Source organism: Dermacentor andersoni, chromosome 10 (assembly GCF_023375885.2).
Source record: "Dermacentor andersoni chromosome 10, qqDerAnde1_hic_scaffold, whole genome shotgun sequence".
In the NCBI taxonomy this organism is placed as follows: Eukaryota; Metazoa; Arthropoda; class Arachnida; order Ixodida; family Ixodidae; genus Dermacentor; species Dermacentor andersoni.
The window spans coordinates 102,238,220-102,257,476 of record NC_092823.1 but is presented as its reverse complement, the minus strand read 5'-3'; the positions used below and the strand labels follow the sequence as shown (position 1 = coordinate 102,257,476).

The following is a 19,257-nucleotide window of genomic DNA, read 5'->3' as shown; positions in this document are numbered from 1 at the left end:
AACTCTCGGGTGGATGAGAAACATGGAATCTGCAGACGGCTTGTTCAGCCGACCTGAAAGCAGTTTGAGCTTCGGGAGACCAGGAAATCGTGGTTTAGGAGCCCCTCGTCGTGCGAAGGTGGTCAGTGAAGGGATGGAGATCAGCGCAGTGTGGAATAAAGCGCCTGGAGAAATTCACTAGGCCCAGGAACTCAGGCAACTGTCGTAGGGTAGTGGGTGCAGAGAAGTCTTGCAGGGCCCCGATATGGGAGGGCAATGGACGAATCCCCAGCGCCGAGATGTGATGACCCAGGAACTCGAGCTATGATGACCCAAAGACGCATTTCTGGGCGTTGACAAGCAGGTCAAATTGTTGAAGGCACTGAAAGAGTTTCCTGAGGTGACGCTCATGATTTTGTGGATTGGGACTCGCCAGGAGGATGTCGTCGATGTAAACAAGTGCAGCCAGGAGGCCGCACATTACGTTGGAAATGAATCTTTTAAATGTTTGAGGTGCATGGCGTAGCCAAAGGGCATGCGGACACAATAAAACAGGCCGATGTTTATAGTAATGGCCGTCTTGGGGATGCCGGCAGGCTCAATGGGGATTTGATGATGGACCTTGACAAGGTCTACCTTACTAAAGATTTTGCATCTTCCAAGTGGCTTGTGAAATCTTGAACGCGTGGAAGCGTAGTGCGCTCTTAGAATGGGCTTGCGCTTGCCGTGCTTGCGCCGTGCTTTAGCTGTGCTTCGTTATTTTTTGCCATGCTGACCGAGGGCGCTGACCTTTAATGCCCACGCACAGGGTCGTCGGTGAGCGCGACACAGCGCAAATGCACTGCAGTGTAAATAGTCTACTATCGCTCTTTATTTTCACACGTAAGCTTTCTAAACTCTCATTTTCACTTCTATTTACAATCATCGTCGATGGTTACGGCACATATTTTTTTCGTAAATTAATGTAAGGTACAAATAACACCTTCTTCAATTCATTTTCTTGCGAGATCTCTGAAATAAGTTGAAAACAAGATGCAATTTTGTCAGTTGCCACCGTGAGTAACAAGCAATTTGCCGTCCTCACATTGTGTTAAAATTTCTTCATTGCAGACTCTTAACAAGTCAAGCACTGACGTATACTACCAAACCAAGTGCACAACATTGTTAACGGCTAACGTCCCTTCATCCGGAAAAGTAAACGCTACCTGCTGGAGCGTAAAGGTGGAAAACGTACAACCAAATAATAAACAATGCGATCGCCAATATCGTTTTTCTTTGGCAGGGGACGTGTGAGTATTTTTGTACTTTCCCAGCACACTAGCCTCCTTAGCCGCGCAATCTTCATGAACCTCGGTATAAAGGTTTAGGTATTGCTGAAGGAGTTTCACTCATGAACATTTCTATGATACCTGCATTATGTCTATTGCAGGGAAGAGGCTAAAGAACCAGAAGTAAAATGCGTTTCCACTCCGGGCTATGGTATTCAAAACGCCGTAAAATATGTATTCACAACGGGTAAGCAAATCAGCCACGTTTGTATTGAGGCGGTTTCGGCAACTTTGTTTTGAGATATGTTCTGTCTATTAAGAAGACCTTTTTCTAATGCAATGTGTTGTAATAGTAGACCTGCTAAATGAAAAAAAAGATAAAAAGGATGTCTGCCTGCCGCTAACAAATATCGCACTCACCTATCACTGCAGTGTTTTCAGCATGTTTCCACCGATAGAGTACGTCATTACTGTAGATCAAAAAAATTGCAATCGAAAATGCTGGTTCTCCCGCAATCGAGAGTAGATGTAGGCGTGAAATGCCAGATTGCTTGCATGAAAGCCGATTGGTTGGAGATGATACCAGCCACAATCTTAAAATGAATGCAGTGCATGTTCGCAACAGCACACCTCAACACACCAGATCACACCACCCCATACTGTTCACTGGTCCATATGGACGCAATAGATTCCTGTCACAGACAGAACCTCATTGCAAGTCTCGCCTCGGTAAAACAGCTATCGGCTGTGTGCCGGACGCTACTGGTGCGCCTGACGCGCAGCGGACTTCACAAACTGCTGGCGTTGTAAAAAGAAAAAAGAGGTGACACTCTCTCAGCGCCAAATTATAACACTCAAGTGTACAAAGCACTGTATTTGTATTTTTAACCTCGCTTTGGGAAATAACAAATTACGCTACGGTGTCCTAGAATTAACAGCATGAGTGATATTGTGACAAACTTTTGGAAGGACTCAGAAGCAAAATCTTTCGTAACTTGTTTTGGAGTTAACTATCGTATGTAATGCGGTCTTGTCAAGTTACCTGGATCTCATTTTGTTATCGCAACTTACCCATATAATCTCGTTTGAGTGCCCGAATAACGGCTTTAGGTTTTGGCTAAAGGCCACTTGAAGGTCACCGGCAACTGGAGCTAAAAGCATTTCATGCTTAAAATTCAACGCCATTCCACCCTGCGAAGTGGTATGAACAACTGAGCTGTAAACGTCATGGTAAGAAAACTTGTGGTGAATACTTTATTACATCACTCATTGTCACTTAGTGACGACGGCCGGAATGACTCTGTGATCGCTATGATATACACTGATCGGCATACTCGTAACTGCAGACTCATTCTCGGCGAACACGCACAACCAATAATTGCAGTGGTTCGGTCTGTCGAAGTAGCCAAATCGAAATGCGCCAAGCGTCTCAATGTGCTGACTTGCCTGCGAAAAATTCATAAGGGCGTTCTATGCTGCTTGTCTATCCATACGTTCATGGCGTAATGTTATCAATATCAGACCTCTTTGTTAGAGGCCCTTTGTTACAAATTAGCCGTCGGACCCCTTTAATAACGTTTATTTAAATAGTTTTAAACAGCACTTGTTCAAATTACAAGTTTACAAAGTCACGAAGCCGTTTGAAGCCAGAAGGACGAAGTTTAAGCAAATGCAGCTGAATAAGACGGCTGTGCAATGAAGCTGAACAGGGCAGCTGAACAAGCGCGCACCGTAATAAGAACAACAAAAACTATTGGCATAGCTACTGAGAACCAAATATCTCCGCAAATATGGATGCCTGCTCCGTGATCTCGATGCATGAGGTCATGTGTTGGGCCACCACTGTGGCCTCACAGAGTATTTGCGTGCGAAGGCTGGCTGCGTGGCGTAATTGTACCTCTTAAATTTTTCCTTCCCCTATGCACATTTCCCATCATGGCTGAACCATCCCGATTGCAGCTCCCGTATACACTAGCGCCATAGTTCCCTCTAGTAAAACATGAAATTCTAAGGTATTGGGCGGCTTTTTGGCTTTCCTCCTGCTGCGCCAGGCGTTGGCACATGCCTTACTGGTTTGCTTCGCCTCTTTATAGAGAGCACGGGAGCTTTTAGTCATGGGCATAGAAAAAATTTAGAGGAAGCTGAAGCTTCGCCTTCAAGAGTGGAACGCGATAGCATTCAAATATTCCTGACTGCTGCTCCTGCTTACCATAAACTGGAGTGTATGCAACCGCAGTGTTTACCGGAAAACGCTGGCCACAAACGCTATGCACGAAGGTGGCCTTTGCAGTAGAAACGCGGCCTCTTGCGTGGGCCTCGATGTGGCGTAGGCGAGCAGCAGCGTGACGTATTGCAAAGAAGCAGGCGTGCCATTCCCTTGCCTCCAAGACACCCGTGCGCCGGCGCGCGTAAATGGCGGACGCCGCCGCCGGTTCGTGAATTGTAGAAACTATCGAAATAGGGTTTGTTGGAGTTTTAGCATAACAGAATTAGGTTTTCTCGTATAGTCAAATTACAATCCGAAAGCTATCATGTATGTAGGTTGTGTGTGAGGCGTAGCTTACGTGTTTTCCACGTATTTTAGCTTGAGAAATTCGATTAATTTGGTAGATTCCTCGCGTCAATGGAGCGTGCTTCGAAAATATTTTTACCGAAACGACGACCGACGCCGACACAGGATTTTCTGCGACATGGGCTTCTTAAGGCTATCGCTTTAAATATATGAGAGGGTAGATATATACATCTCTGCTGTAACACCTTACCACACGCGCCAAAATCACCTTGGTATTAATTTTGGCGCATATGAACTGCGCTTCCAAGGTGGCACGCCGACACTGAGGGGGCGATAGCATAGCAGTAGCCACAGGCGCCTAATTAAGCTGATCCTTACCATAAACCGTCGCGTAGATGGCTTTTGGCAGTGCAAGCTTGACCGGTCGCTGGTGTGTATTTTGAAACATATGACAGCGCGAGCGTTCTGGCACTTTCTCAAGGCGCGAGCATAGTGTGGCGCTCGACGCAGGCTTTAAAGAGGAGGCCTACAGTCCAGCATCATGGTGCAGCCAGCATAATTTATGAGGTTCGACGCGTTTTGACGACGCTGGTGCGGTAGTATAAGGCGTCATATCTGAAGCTGGTGCTGCTACAGCCACCGGGTCCTTCGTGTTGCGGCTGATTCAGCTTCGTACATCTTCCTCCGCCAGCCGCTTGGATGACATCGAAAATTAGACGATTTTATGATAACAGACGCGTGTCCATTTTATGCCTTGCTTGAACCCCTTTATTGCGATAGCAATTATATGGACGCTCCAGGAGCATTTCTGCCTTCGGGATCGCCGTCGCTGTAGCCGTGAGGTTCCACATTAAGTTCAAGGTCGATAAAATCATTGCCGCGTGCCGTATGCTGTATGTGCGAGTGAAAGCATACGAGGGTGATCCGGTGGAGGCGGCTCAATTATGCATGCGCGAGCAAGGAAGGCGTGGCGAAAGTGCACCCGCTCTTGTCGCGGCGAGGCACTGGGGTCACGCGAAGTAAGGGGGGATGACGTTCTTTTCCGGTGGCGGCTTCCTACAGCACGGCCGTGCGGGCGCTGTATCTTGAAAGCGAGCTGAGTTGTGGCCACAGTGCGCGCATGAGCAAGCCTCCTCTTCAAGAGGATGTACGATGTTTGCAGAGTGCGTGTAGTGCTGGTAGTTTCGTATGCGCCGTGCTTTCGACGTTTTATTCTCGTTGAAGCTGAGAAATGCACGAAGGCTGATTCGCTCGCTTCCGCCGCCGCCATTCCTCACTCCAACATTTTGACAGCGAGTTCCCCCAGCAGTCATCGAGCAAGATGGATTCACGTTTAGTTGTGCGCAGGTGACAGCATGCTTGTTAATTTAATTATTAAGCGAATGCTTAAAATGTTATACAGCCGATTAAACTACTAGTTTTACTTCGCATGGATCTACTAATTTGCTATCGTAATCGATGCTTCGCCTTTCGGGCGATACTTGTAGTACTTTTTTGTTTGAATTTGACGAGCAAAGCGTTGTCAGATCCACGGCGGCGTCCGGAGCCACACAGCCACTTACCCGTCTGGACCGCACATCTGCCCAGATGCCAGATGCGCGCCCCAGACTGGCCATAAGATGACATGTACACTTGTATATTTACATGCAAAACAGGGAAATGCTTCCATCAAGATGGACACTTCTTAGAGTGCATCATGAGCGCGCAACGTTTCCTACAATATTCATCCGCTCACTGAGCTGTGTGAGCTCGCATGCAGGAAGGAAAAGGATAGAAGGGAGCATCGCGCAACGCGATTGAAGCGAAGTGCATCGTCCCAACACGTCACGAGAGATACAGGCAAAATATGATCAGAGATACAAGCATGGAGGATGGAAAAAGATAGGAGGGAGCATTACGTCACGCAGCCAGCCTTGACAAGCAAACGCTCCGTGAAGCCGTAGTGGTGGCCCAGCACGTTACCTCTTGCGTCGAGATCACGGAGCGAAATCGAGATTTGCCGACATATTTGGTTACCGATAGCTTTTAATCAGTGCGCGTTTGGCTTCCGACTCGCTTGAAAGGTTCCTTTTCTGATGCGCCTCACCGAAAGGACACGCATAGTGCAACATCGCGATTCGATGCCACAATCCATAAACTTGAGCGCAGCTCTAGGCGAAAGTGCCGTGGTGCTAGTCATATTTTTTTTACTTAAATAGGTTCAAACGGTTTCGAATGGGTATCGAAAAAAAAGCATCTGTCGGAAGTACTAAAACCTAAAACACACTTTGGCGTTCTCACCACGCATCGGGCCACCACACTGGTTTCAATCGTATTGAGGAATGCTGCCTCCTATATTTTTCCTTCCTCCATGGCTACACTCACAGGAGCCGAGCAGCGGTGGTGAGTGCGCATCGAATAACCACTACCTATAGAGAGAGACATTCTTACCGGTGCACTTGGCCTAAATCTGGACTCGTTCACCAATCTCAATCACATGGCCCACTCTCAGGAGCGCGTACTAACTCTCCGCGCGGTAGGAGCAGCCTTGTCATAGTCCAATGTCCAAGAGTTCCGGGACACTCTATTCACCTTTAATGAAGTCACAATACATTTCTATCTGGAGGGAAGAGTATTTCCTTCACCACATAAAAAGCTCACAAGACCTCAAGCTATAACCATTAGGATCCCTCAGACAAGCTCTTATTCTGGTTTGGCATTCATTCACGCACTGTTTATTCTTGGGCGTTTTTAGCTGACAGTGTCCTAGCTGCTGGGGGACATGCAATTTAGAACACATGCTTTGGCAGTGTCCCTCGTTACAAGAGGATAAGACCATTACTGAACAGAAGTGGAACTCGGTTATCAAGAGCTCGGAATATCATCGTCCGTTTTCAGAGAGCCTGCGATGCGGCGGTTAGGTTAGGCGTAACTGTCCCCACATAGAAGTGGCCCGCAGTGTCACCCTAAGAAGCGGCGCTCCTCAGGATCATTTTAATAAAGTTTGTCGTATCCGTACAGAGAGAGAGAGAGAGCAAGGACAGGAAAGCCAGGGAGGTCAAGCAGACGAGCACCCACTTTGCTACCCTGCATTGGGGCTGAGGAAAAGGCGAATAGGAAGAGGAAAAGAGAGGGAGAAGAAGTGAGAAATGAGTGCGCGTGCGAGGAAGCACAGGGACACTATAAACAGTGTCTTAAGCTCTTGTACTTGAAGTAGTGTACAAGTGCACGAATCGCTATTCTTGTCACTAGACCGTGCGCCAATCGTCTCGGCAAATATCGATTCTTGCTCCGTGATCTCGACGCAAGAGATTATGTTTTCGGTTAACACTGGGCAATGCACAGAGCAAAAGGGCTGTCGTAAAGGGACATTCGCTTGCCAAGGTTGTCTGTATGACGCAATGCTCTTCACTATACTTTTCCTTCCTCCATGTGAGCTGGCGCTGCTTCCCGAATGGAAAGCTTGTTCGTCCGTTGTAACACGGTAGCTTTGCTGGCCGGCAGCATGCTCGCCTACAGTTCAGGTGTGGTCAAGATAGTGCGTAAAGGCAAATGACGCATTGCGACAAGAGACGCGCTGCAGATTTCAGGGACGAACGCGTGCCTTGATTTTGTTGCAGCTCAGGACAGGTTGACTGACACAGTGCCCCACCTATGACGGTTGGCTGGTTAATTTGGGTTTAATGGCACAAAGTCAACTAAGGCCATGCTGACCCAGTCACAAGACAAAAGGATAGGCAATGTTAGAGCAGGTAAGCGAGCATTAAATTATAGTTGGGGCAAATAAGTGGTTTTCCTTAAGAAGTCGAACAGGTTAGTAATGACAAAGGGAGTTGTCTTCCAGTGAGATTCGGGCCTATGGAGCTGCGTTCGTGGTTATTCCATAAACATGCTACAGCTCGTTCGGTCGCGAGCTGCTTTTCGTATACTTCGGCGTTCGGCATTTCGAACACCTGCTGGAACGAACAAGCTTTCAAATCCTCGCGGATCTCAAGCCTTTGATATTCGCGTTTCGCGGTATCGTGTTAATATTCCGTCCGGATCTCTACGTTTTAGGGACCAAGGTTAGGTTCACTACAATAATGAGTGAGTCAGCCAGCGAAAGAACTGAGAAGCGTTCGGATCGACGGCAGGAGCAGAAGAAGCTCTTTCATTCTTCTTTCTTTTATTTTGTAACTTCGTAGCGCGCGGCACGAGCCACGAGACACACGCGATGGAGTGCGCCAAGGAAGCTGAGAATGGCTGCTAGATTTAAACACTACAGTTGGTCAGGACATTGAAAAAAACTTTATTGAAAATCGTGCTTCTGTAGGTATGCACGCAATCTGAAATCTTTACAACCCACTCCTATTCCCCTTCATCTGTATGGCTTATACCAACGGAAATAAACTTATCTAAAGAGCAAATTAAAATTTTAATCAAATAATGCCTTTGCTAGGTCACCATGATGGATATTGAAGAAAATGTGGTACTTTTGTACAGCATTCAAACATGTTGAATAGAGAGGTACGACGCACTTAGCCTATTAAAAACGTGCTCCAGCGCCTTAGTTCGTGAAGTAGTACAATGAAAGACGTGCAGCAAATGTTCGGAGTTGCGCGGGGTCACTTCTTTTAATTTGCTACTATGCGACGTGTTAACAAGTGAACTGTCTCAAAGCGCTGGCTTTCAGGCGTGGTTGAATTGGTGGTGTTCGTCACAGGAGGTCGACGACGACACATATTCAGGGACTCCTGGCAACTCCCCTGAAAGGAATGGAATAAGAGTTTTTTTCGCGTTAAGCAGGCCGACCAAGCCTACCGAATCAAAGTGTTTGCCAGTTGTCAACGGCAAGTGTTGTGCTGCAGGCTTACTCATCAAGCCACTTAGGGAGTGGTGAGGTATTTCAGTTCGCGGCTTTCTTTTTGGCGCGCCTGTGTCGTTCTCCTCTCGCGCATTCATGACTGGGACAATATGCGCGGTGTACTTGTTTCACCCTTTCCATGTTCCTATCAGGGGTTGCGCGCGTGCTTTGTGGTGACATTTCTTTCCGGCAGGGGATTTGTACGACGACTACAACTTGACTGATTGGCAGATTACGACACCAACGGTTTGCCTAGAATAAGGATCTGGTTACCACAAGTCGCATTAGGCCACCGTCTGGTGTGTCTCAGAGTGCTTGACTCTCTGACAAAACGTAGTTGGCTTCCATAATGACAGAGCTGTGGGCTGTAAAGCTACCAGCAGCAATGTAAATCCGTTTTCTGTAGCTGCGAGCTGTTGGCCTTATTTACTCCCCAATAAACAACTCTCGGTGGTAGGCACTAGGGATGGATTGGTCCACTTGACCTGCTAAGCTATACGCCGTGGTAGCGCAGGCCGCTACCACGTTTTGGACTGCGTGAGCAAGTGACGTCTTTCATTCAAATAACTCCCGGCTCGGAGCTGCGAACCCGGAGGCAGAGCCCTAACAGTGGTCTGATGGTTTGAGCACCGGGCTTCTGTGCCCAAGGAGCCGGGTTTGAAACCAAGCTCCCGAGAAGTAATTGGCAAGATTTTTGGCAGAGCATTTTGTGAAAGTCTTTTTTTCGGAACTGGTGTCCATAGCCACCGAAAGTTACCGGTGGCGAATCTGACTGGCAGATGTTATGTGTCGCACCAAGCCTAAGCATGAGCATGTGACAAAAGAGTTCTGAGGCGCGCAAGCCGATGTGCTTCGTTCGTGCAACACAAAATCTGCGCGACAGAAGCATCTTCGTTAGGCGGAAAGGAAGTGTGGTGTCGAGAATAGTCAGCATGACGAGCGTATAGGAAAAGGGCGCATATTGTGTGACTTCAAGTTTGACAGTGTCGAAGGCACACGTGATCAAAGGTAATCCGGAATCCCACTTACAAAAATACATTGAAATCGTGTTGATGAGAGTATGATTGGCGCACTCGTTTAGGCTGTTGGTTTACGGCTGGCAAGACGTGAAACCAGAAAATTGAGATCCACAAAGGCGTAGTAACAATTACACGATGTCAGTGGTGAGCTGCTGAGCGCGATCATTTATTGCAGCCCGAGGAGCTCCATGACGGAGGAAATCAATTGCAAACGAAACCACAAAACATCAGATGATGTGGCTGATATAAGTGCATTTATTTCAGTGTAATGTGTTAAGTAATCCACGCATCCGATTATGCGGATGCCGGTGGAAGACTTGGGGAAGAGACCGAGTCAATTTACACCGATTTTCTCAAAAGTTGAGGATGGCGGCCTAACTGGTTGCAGAGGCTTTGGAGGAGGCGGATTCGTTTGGTTGAGGTGTTGGGAGACATCAGGGCTGACGATGTCCTGCTTGGTTGTATTCCACAATCCAGGCCAATGAAACGCTCTTATAAGCAATGAAGAATTCGCATTGGTAAAACGTTGCCGGATCATACATAAGCGAAATGGCATGACATTAAGCGCAAAGACCGTCAGTTGTATCAAAACCGGTCTTTCCTCTGTGAGATAGGTACATCCTCATCTGCCAGTATCCGGACACCATGTCAGCCGATGAAAACTATTAGGCGGAGTAAAGGCAGTGAAAATCATCGTTAAAGCATGGTAATGATTACACGCTTTTTTTCTTTGACGGTGTTGTGGCGATGGTAGTCGACACAAGATTTCCTGGAGTTGTCTTGCTTCACAAGTATAGCAACAGCTGCCGAAGGACTTCACGATTCCTGCATAACGCCCTTCTACAGCGCGTCGTTGACCTGTTCGGCGATCACCTTTCTTAACGTAGGAGATCCACCGTAGGGTTTCTGACGTATCGGAGTCGGTAGCCCAGTATTGATGTGATGGTGCATACGACATTGTGGCAACATCCAAGCACGAATGCAGATTTTGGTTAACATCCTTCTCTAAAAACGACTTTTTAGCATGCGTCTCAAGCCAGCGAAAAAGTTGGCCAGTGGTCGACTGATGTGTGAAGACACTGTAACTATTGATACATCTACTCTGACTGTCTCCTCAATTGTTTCAAATTGTTGCCTGAGAGGCAAACCAGCAGACTTCATAGAAGAGCCGACATTCCACAAGATAGCACGCCTATCTATAGCTTGAACAACGCACCGGGAAACCAACACGTTCTTTTTAACCATGTTATGGTCTTCAGTAATGTGGAAAGTTGGACTAGTTGGTGATTAATCATCATACTTTGCTGGTGAAGCAGCGCTCTCACACGGACACGGCGAGCACGCACACGGACAAGGCAACTCGGGCATGTACACGGACACGGTGTATTCTTGTGTGTCTTCGCCGTGTCCATATCAGTGCGCTGCTTCACCAGCAAGGTATGATGGTTATGCTCTCGCTTGACATGGCCGCTGAATTATCCTATCCCTACGCGTTAAGAATGCACGTGAACAAAATTGACTGTGTGGCCAGGCATGAACATTTTGAGGCAGCCAAACAAGAGCTCGCGATTGGCAACGTGCTCCATATTAGAATCTCTTCTGTCCCGCAGTCAAGTGTAGCGCAGCAATCACTAGGGAGGTCTGTACCTAAAATAACACTAGTTGTGCGCACCAATAGTACAGTGAATTTGGCACTGGTGGTGCTCACAACATTTTTTATAAAAAATCATAGAGAATCTCAGGGTGGCTCCTGCTGGAGCGACTCCTTCGACCCAAGTGCCGATTTTTATTTGTTTCCCGAGGTTCACCTCTCTCAAATACGCTCTTGCCAGCCTTCTCTAAACTTGCCTGGGAGGCCTTACTTAAGACTGCCACCGAGGTCGGTTCGGTGGCAGTCCTAAATAAGGCCTCCCAGGCAAGTTTAGAGAAGGCTGGCAAAAGCGTTTTTGATGGAGGTGAACCCCTGCATCCTCAGAGGATGTGGTCTTGTATTGCCAATTTGTTCATGTTACAATTTTGACATATGGGGTTAAAGTCCCCATTGGCGATAACCACCAGTTTATTTGGGTGAAAAAAAAGAGTTTCTCTGAAGCTGGCGAAGAACGGTGGCCTGCGCTCTCGTAAGGTCCCGAAGAGGCGCTGGATAAGTGTGCCTCATTTCTTTATACAAGTTTTAGTTTTCGCTATATGTGGTCACTGCCGCACCTGGAGAATCCGAGTTGGAGTGGCATACCTTACGGCTTGCTAGGCCTCTGGCGATGCGTCTTCCTCGTTCCCAGAATTTCCGGAGTGGGCGGGGACCTATAAAAGATCAATAAGTCTTTCCGCTTAATAGAAAGTGTGGTAATAATTGTTTATGATTTGCTGCGTTGTTTTATTAACAGTGACTTTACTGTAATTTAGTATCGAGCTTTTTGAATGGCTCATGTTTGTAAGAAGGAAGTCATTTGTGATGGCCAGAGCGATTACAGTCTCCTCCGCATCAAGGGCGGAGAAGGCCTCGACGGTTGCTGAGCTTAAAATTTGGACGCTCTCCTGTAACTACGCTCACAACGTATTTTAGGTTACCCTGCGCCGGCCGCATCCACATAGACGACAGAATGGTCGTCCTTATACTTATCCCACGAATGCTTTGCCCTGGCCGTACGACGACCGTCGTGGCTTCCTGGGAGCATCATTTTAGGAATAGGTTTTGGGACCTGTTGTCGTCTTGCTATTTGTGGCAAAAGGAATCGTCCCCTAGAGGCGATTGTGGCATTTTGGCCCAGCTTGTCCAGAATACGCCTGCCGGCCAGTCCACCGGACAGACGGAAAATCTGCGCTGTTTCGCGCGCCTCGATCAGTTCTTCTATAGAGTTATGTATTCGTAATCTCAATAGTTTGTCCGAATTGGCTTACATCGGTTCGCCCAACGCTGTGCCTATCCGCTCAACTTAGGTGGCAGTAAGGGAGGGACTCTACACTATGCGACTGATCAGAAAGGCCTAAATCAGCTGACATAGGTCCCCTTCCTTCATTCCTGCGCGCCTTGATGTGATTTTTTTATTAATCCGCACATTTGTCGGATTGTGGATTGTAGCCCGGATATAGCCTGTGCGTTGCGGTTGTTGAGCTGTATGAGCATTCCCAGCACCCAGATGGTCACGATAGGCGGGAGTGGGTGAGATTCTACGCGAACCCCTATTGTAGAGGCCTGCTCTTGGCTGTCGGTTTTGTCTTTTCTGTTTGTGATTAATAGTATGTAAGATTTCTGGGCAGAACATGTTAGCACGTTTAGTTTAACGTAGTATTGAACCATGTCCGCAGCCATTTGCAGTGCCTCTGAAATTGCACCATCTGTGCCTGTGTTTGCCCAGATCGTTATGTCATTCGCAATAGAAATGACGAATGGCTAAAGTGGGGTGTGGCATCTAGAAGAGGTGGCAATTTTTCATACTAAGGTTAGAAAGAAAACGTGATATAACTGCTCCTTTCGAGGTTCCTCGTGGTCCTAAAGTGAAGTGCTCGTTCTTGAGGTCGCCCAGATGAATTTCTGCAGCTTTTTTTTTGCCTGAGGAAGTTTGAAAAATAGTACATTAAATATTGCGTTTCCCCACGTTAATCTGGTTCAGATCAGGTAGGATTGAACGATGCGTAACACCGTCAAAGACCTTGCTTATGTCTAGCGCTAGTATGCTCCATGTTGCTCTGATAGGGCCTGGCTCCGGTATATCGTTTGGCGATTGCCACAATATGTCCTGTGTAGAAAGATTGGGCCTAAAACTCACAATCGTGGGAGGCAAGAGCCCCTCAGTTTCAGCGTAGTCATTAAGGCTTCTAACTATAACAAGTCCTATGAGCTTTCCTAAGCTAGCGGTGAAGAAAAATGGTCTTAAGTTTCTCAAGTCGAGCTTCTTACATGGTTTGGGTTTAACAATACCTTTTGCATGTTTTCAGCTGGGAGGGATGATGCGCCAGCTCTCCAGTGAGTGTTGAGGAACTTTTTAGTTTATATAATTGAATGGTCATCTAGGTTTCTGAGCATCTGTTTTGTGACCCCGTCTTCCCCGGCAGCAGCTGTGGTCCTTATGCTATTAATATTCTCTGGAACTTCAGCCTCCTCAATGTCTTTATCGACGACTTCCTTTTCTTGCCCTGTGTAGGTATTTGATACAGGAAGACGTTGTCGAAGTTGAAGTAGCATTTTTTTATCTCTTTAATGAGTGTGTCGTTATTCTTGGGGAAAGAATGAATAATTATTTGCACGCTTTTTCGCAATGCAGATTAGGTTTGATTAGGGTCGATTAAGTGCCTAAGCAGGATCCATTTATTTTTAGTGCCCAACTGTTCGCTTATTCTATCGCAAAGCTGATGCCAGTGTCTCTGACTTAAGAACTCGGAGTGCTCCTCGATTTTTTTTTCTAATTGTACGAGCATTTCCGAAATATTTTGTTATGTTTTTGGGACGGCCATTGGTTTTCTAAGCTTTTTTGTGCTTCCCATAAGTGAATTAGTCTCGCGTTCGGAGTGGGACCGTCCTCTTTCATTTCCGTCTCTATAGTAGCATTGTTGGCGTTTTGTAGTATAATATCGAGCCGTTCATCAAGCTCTATGGAGTTAGTGGTGGGTGTAGGAGTTCGATGACTGCGAGCGTAGTGAAAAGCATCCCACCTATTATGCAGGATAGTAAGTAAGTTTACGTTTCCTGCATGCCTTTACAAAGGCAGTGATCGTTAGAATGTAGTGATCACTTCCCAGATTCATTTCAGAGATTTCGCATGCGGTGTCTGTGATGTTTTTCACGAAGGCTAGTTCAGGGGACGTATTTCGACTCACACTGTTGCCAATGCGCGTGGCACGCTCCGGGTCACTTATAAGGGTTATTAAATATACAAATAAAAGCAATAATTCCTTTTGCGAGAGAACAATAGATAATGTAGCTGTGCAACAGCTCTATTTATTTGCATCTAATTGATCCGCGTTCTCGCTTCCCAAAATAGAAAAGCTTGAGTTCACAGAATAACCACTATTTCCCCCAAAATGTGCAAAATCATGTTTTGTTTTCAATGAAAAAAAAAACCACGTTGGGTGGTGTTGTTTATTGGTGTATCACAAGGCAAAAAATAAAGCATTTTTTTCTTCCACAGGTGAGCCAGCAGTAACCGATCCTGTTATATTTACTGATGGCGCGAGTTGCAATCTCTTCAGCATCCAGAGAAAAAATTCGAAAAAGGGTATGTACATCTCAGTGATGAATATTACGGCGAAAACCTTAAGCGGCTCATACCCCCGAAGGTATGGTATGAAAAACTTTATTCAGGTCGATCAGGTCGCGCTAATTTCCTAGCCCGAAGCGGGCCGCTTCCACGTCGGGGCTAGAGAGCGTTGTCTCTCGGCCGCATCACGGGCGCGATTTCGCCCCTTTCGGAATTTGACCGCCGCGGCTATGATGGTAAACTGGGCCACTCTAGTCTTATAGAGCCAGGTACTAATGAGGTCAGTTTTCCTTCCTATACAAAGCTGCAGTTTGCAAATTTATCAACAGCAGGAGATCAACCTTGTGCGACCGCTGTCGATCCCTTTGTTTCCACGCTCCTGTTCTTTCTGTTACTGTTTGCATTTGGTCATGAAAGGGCTGTTTAAGAATAGTGGCGCTGCATCCCTGAATTTTTTGCTCTCATATTTTTTCTTCACCTCGAATGGAGTGCACAGATTTATATCTTGCAATAAATATGCACTTGGTTTTCAGGATGCGAGCTTTGGGTGAAGGACGACTTCAAAGAAAATGTCCCCTTATGTTGCTCATTTATCTACGACCTCCTGTGCGCACAGGAGGGAAGCTTTGACGTCTATAATAAGGAAGATTGCAAGGGAGTTGTGAACAGGTGGAGAGAAAATACTGCAGGTAGGCGCACAGACTATATGGCACAAACCATGGACAAGTCACGTGGGGATTTCACTGTTTAGTACCGTTCATTTTGCGGACACGCCAAATGTAATGAAATGGTACCCATCCGGATACGTGACATTTGCTTCCGAAGAACGAGAAAAAGGAAATTCTGCCCTGTATCAATAAAACTGAAACACCGAATAAACACAAAATATTCTGTAGAACCTCTTGTGCGTCTCACATAACGTCAATTATTGTTGATTTATGCGGCCGCTTTTCAAAAATATCGTGTTTATTTCAGTACTATTTTGAATGTTAATTTTTATAGGCATAACCTCTCGTAGAAGGCCTAATAGCACCCAGTTTTAGTTCTCTTGTATTTTAGTGTAGCCGTTAGGCGCTTACTTTAGGATATAGCGTCGTGTAATTGTTATTTCATCAGCTGACGCGAAAAAAAAAATACGTTAGGGATCTTTTAAAAAAAATATTCCGGCTCCTATCGCTAGATGTTCTATTTTGGTCGCTAACCAATTTATGTTAGAATACTTGAAAAAACAGGTCAGTATTGTTTAGTAAAGAGTGCATTCGCAGCGACAGTTATAGGTGCCGTTCATAATTTGTATGAAATCGTAAATCGCCCAGCTAATTGTTGTCCACCGTAACTACCTAAAGTATCTAGAATTACTGATATTATCAGTTGGCATTGGCATTAAGCACCGTATGAAAGACGAAGTAGTAGAGGCAGTTGTCTTCGCAACTACGCCAGGTCTTAGCATCCTGCGAAATGAAATGCTCACCGTCTTGTAATTTATCTATGTGACGAAGGAGCAAAACAACGTACTCCCTGCGCGAGACACGGTCCAGAAGCCACAACACGAGCCCTATACTTGTGGACATTAAAGTGCACTGTGCAAGTCAATGACAAGGATGCCTGCCGCCATAATTTGAATTCTAGACCAAGAGAGCGACTGATTCACCGACTCAAACCGCCATTGAAGGCCCCATGCCGATTTACTGTACCATTGAGAAGCCGCGGACAGCAAATACTTGTCATGTAGAACTATGTTAAGATGTGGAGAGCTGGCTGAGTGATTCTGAACATGTCGCTTATACAACCACTGGGATAACGCCACAAAACTTCGCGGTGTCTACGTCAGCTTGAAGGACGGCACACGTACCTGGTTCTAAAATATAGAAGGTGTGTTTACATCCTGGCTCCTCGACTGTAACACAAGAGCCGATCGTCGAGAACGAACTGAACATGTTCTCCAGTGCCATGTTCATCTGCCAAATAAGACTGTTATTATGTACGTTGAAGATACGACGCGCATCTTCAAGCGCACGGATTCTGTTGTGCTAGAGGAGAAAGAACTGCGCCACGTTATGCGCCATATGAAAGTACAGCTCGTGGCAGGTGGAGGAGATCAGCCTGTCGCCACATCTGCCACAGGTTGGAGGCTCGCGCCTTGTCGAGAGAAAGTTAAGAGTGCCAACTGTGTGTTCCATTCTTAGTCTAGTGAATAGGACATCTGTTCTTTGCGATATCGTAGTTGGGTGCCAGAAACCTAACTTAGGCTTAATTAGGTGAAGCTTATATTCGCTTCTGCGTCCCACAAGCGTTGCCAGTGGCTTCGCAGTTTGTTTCTTAGGAAAGACGTCTTGTCTGTGGCAGGGACAGCAGCAGAAGAATACCCTGCGATGCTAATAATTTGGCGATTTCGTCGGCAAGCACATTTCCCTCGATTTCTCTATGGCCAGGAACCCAGCATATTACTTCATGCCTATGTGATAAATATATGTTAGATAAGTGTCACCTTCAAAAATAAACCCTTCAAAAACACAACTTATTTTGTACATGGCAAAAGGAAAAACGCTGACAAAGAAGTTGAACTTATTTTTGGGCTCTCAGCAGTTACAGTTGGTGGATGCTGTCAAAACCCTTGGAATACATTTTTCAAAGCCCCTTGCATGGAATGTACATGTCGAAAAGCTCCTTTCAAAGATGTAGTCTGTCATTGGTGTCCTTGCACGTACGCGATGTATTCTTCCTATAAAAGTGGAGATTATGATCTACAATGCGTTAATGCCCTCAGCAGCATAGTGTGGTGTACTACTGGCGTAACAAATTTGCGCAAGCTGTATTTGCTGCACAAAATAGCCATACGACATATTATTGCTGTACATTATGCTTCTACAAAACTTCTTTTTACAAATTATGAAATTATTCCAGTGTTCGGTTTATATAATTATAGGCTGATGCTGTGTTACAAAGCTTTTGTTAAGTATGGTACCAATACCATAATTAATCTTGCTAAGTTAAAAACAAACACAAGTGTTCGTTCTACCAGTCACAAAGTAATGTGGACTGTAACCACCCCTAGAACGTCTTATGATGAACAATCTTTGTCCTATGAGCTACCTTCCCTTCTGAACCTATTAAACCATGGAGATTTTGATCCTTTGTGTAATCAAAATTCTCTCATTAAGCGTTTCGCCCAGTCCATTTATTTTGAGGAATAGTACATCCTTTTAAATTTCTTCCCTCTACTTGTCGATCGCTGTTTTTCATGTTCAGGCCATTTCAAGCCTATGCAATTGGGTTGTATTGTTCTTGCGCTTTGTGACAAAAGGTTTTGGATGCTCGATGTTATTCGATGTTCGCTGATTAATTTGAACTCTTCGTGCATGACTGACCGTCATCCTACTGTTTTGCCAACTGTAAAGGTGTCGGGACCTCGTCAAGCTGCTCCATCTTTTAGTCCCGTACTCCTCCTATTCCAAGTGAAATAAAGCTGATTGATTGATTGAAGTGTGAGTAGAATTCATTGAAGACAGGATTTGTATGCTTTTGTAAAGAAACGAGTGCTTTTACAAGACTTAACGAGCCTGTGAATATTATTGCTCTGTCAAGTTTCAGTTTCTTTATTTTCATTTTATTTTTTAGTTTATGTTTTACTGCAGACAGTACTGCATATGCTTCTGCAGTAAAGATACTTCTTAGGGGGCTCCACAGGTCAGATTCAGAAAAAAAGAGACCAACAGCAGCGTAGGATACGCCAGCATTGGATTTTGACGAATCTGTGTAGAATTTGGAGCAGGAGTACTTCGATTGAAGCTCACGGAAATGCATAGCAATTTCAAGGTCAGGAGTGTGTTTTGTGACCTCTACAAAGGATACGTCATATTCTATCACCTGCCATTCCCAGGGTGGTAATAGCTTAGCTGCAGGCATTAGGCTATGTTCGAGTATGGGGATATCCATTTCTTCGCAAAGTTCTCTTACACGCAGTGACAAAGGAAGTCTCATAGAGAGTCTGTTACGAAAAATTGTTTCACACGTCAAGTCGTGAACTGCTGAAAAACACGGAAATTCCTTATTAGAGCGCACTTTTAGGAAATAGGTGAATCTGTTGTATGTTCTCTGAATATGGAGTGACCACTCATGTGACTCTACGTATAAACTTTCGACAGGGCTTGTTCTAAAGGCACCAGAGGCCAGGCGGATACCCAGGTGGTGGACGGGGTCTAACATCTTTAGCGTGCTCGGGGTGGCAGAGTGATAAACCACGGCACCATAGTCAAGTCGTGATCGAACTAGGCTACTGTAAAGATTCAATAAACACTTTCTGTCGCTACCCCATGTTGTGTGGGATAGGATTTTAACTAAGTTCATTCTTTTAAGACATTGCTTTAAGATATGTTGTGTGTGGAATGAATGTAAGCCGGCAGTCAAGTATAACACCTAGGAATTTGTGTTCCTTGTTTACGCGTATTTGTTGCCCATATAT

At 45.8% G+C, this 19,257-nt stretch overlaps 1 long non-coding RNA gene across 1 annotated transcript; it reads left to right on the top strand.

The window, feature by feature from the left end:
- The first annotated feature begins 1,408 nt into the window (after window positions 1-1,408).
- On the top strand, window positions 1,409-15,420 carry LOC129387925 (uncharacterized). The gene is made up of 3 exons (XR_008615077.2): window positions 1,409-1,494; window positions 14,727-14,813; window positions 15,329-15,420. It is a non-coding gene; the product is annotated as an uncharacterized lncRNA (long non-coding RNA).
- Window positions 15,421-19,257: the final 3,837 nt, after the last annotated feature.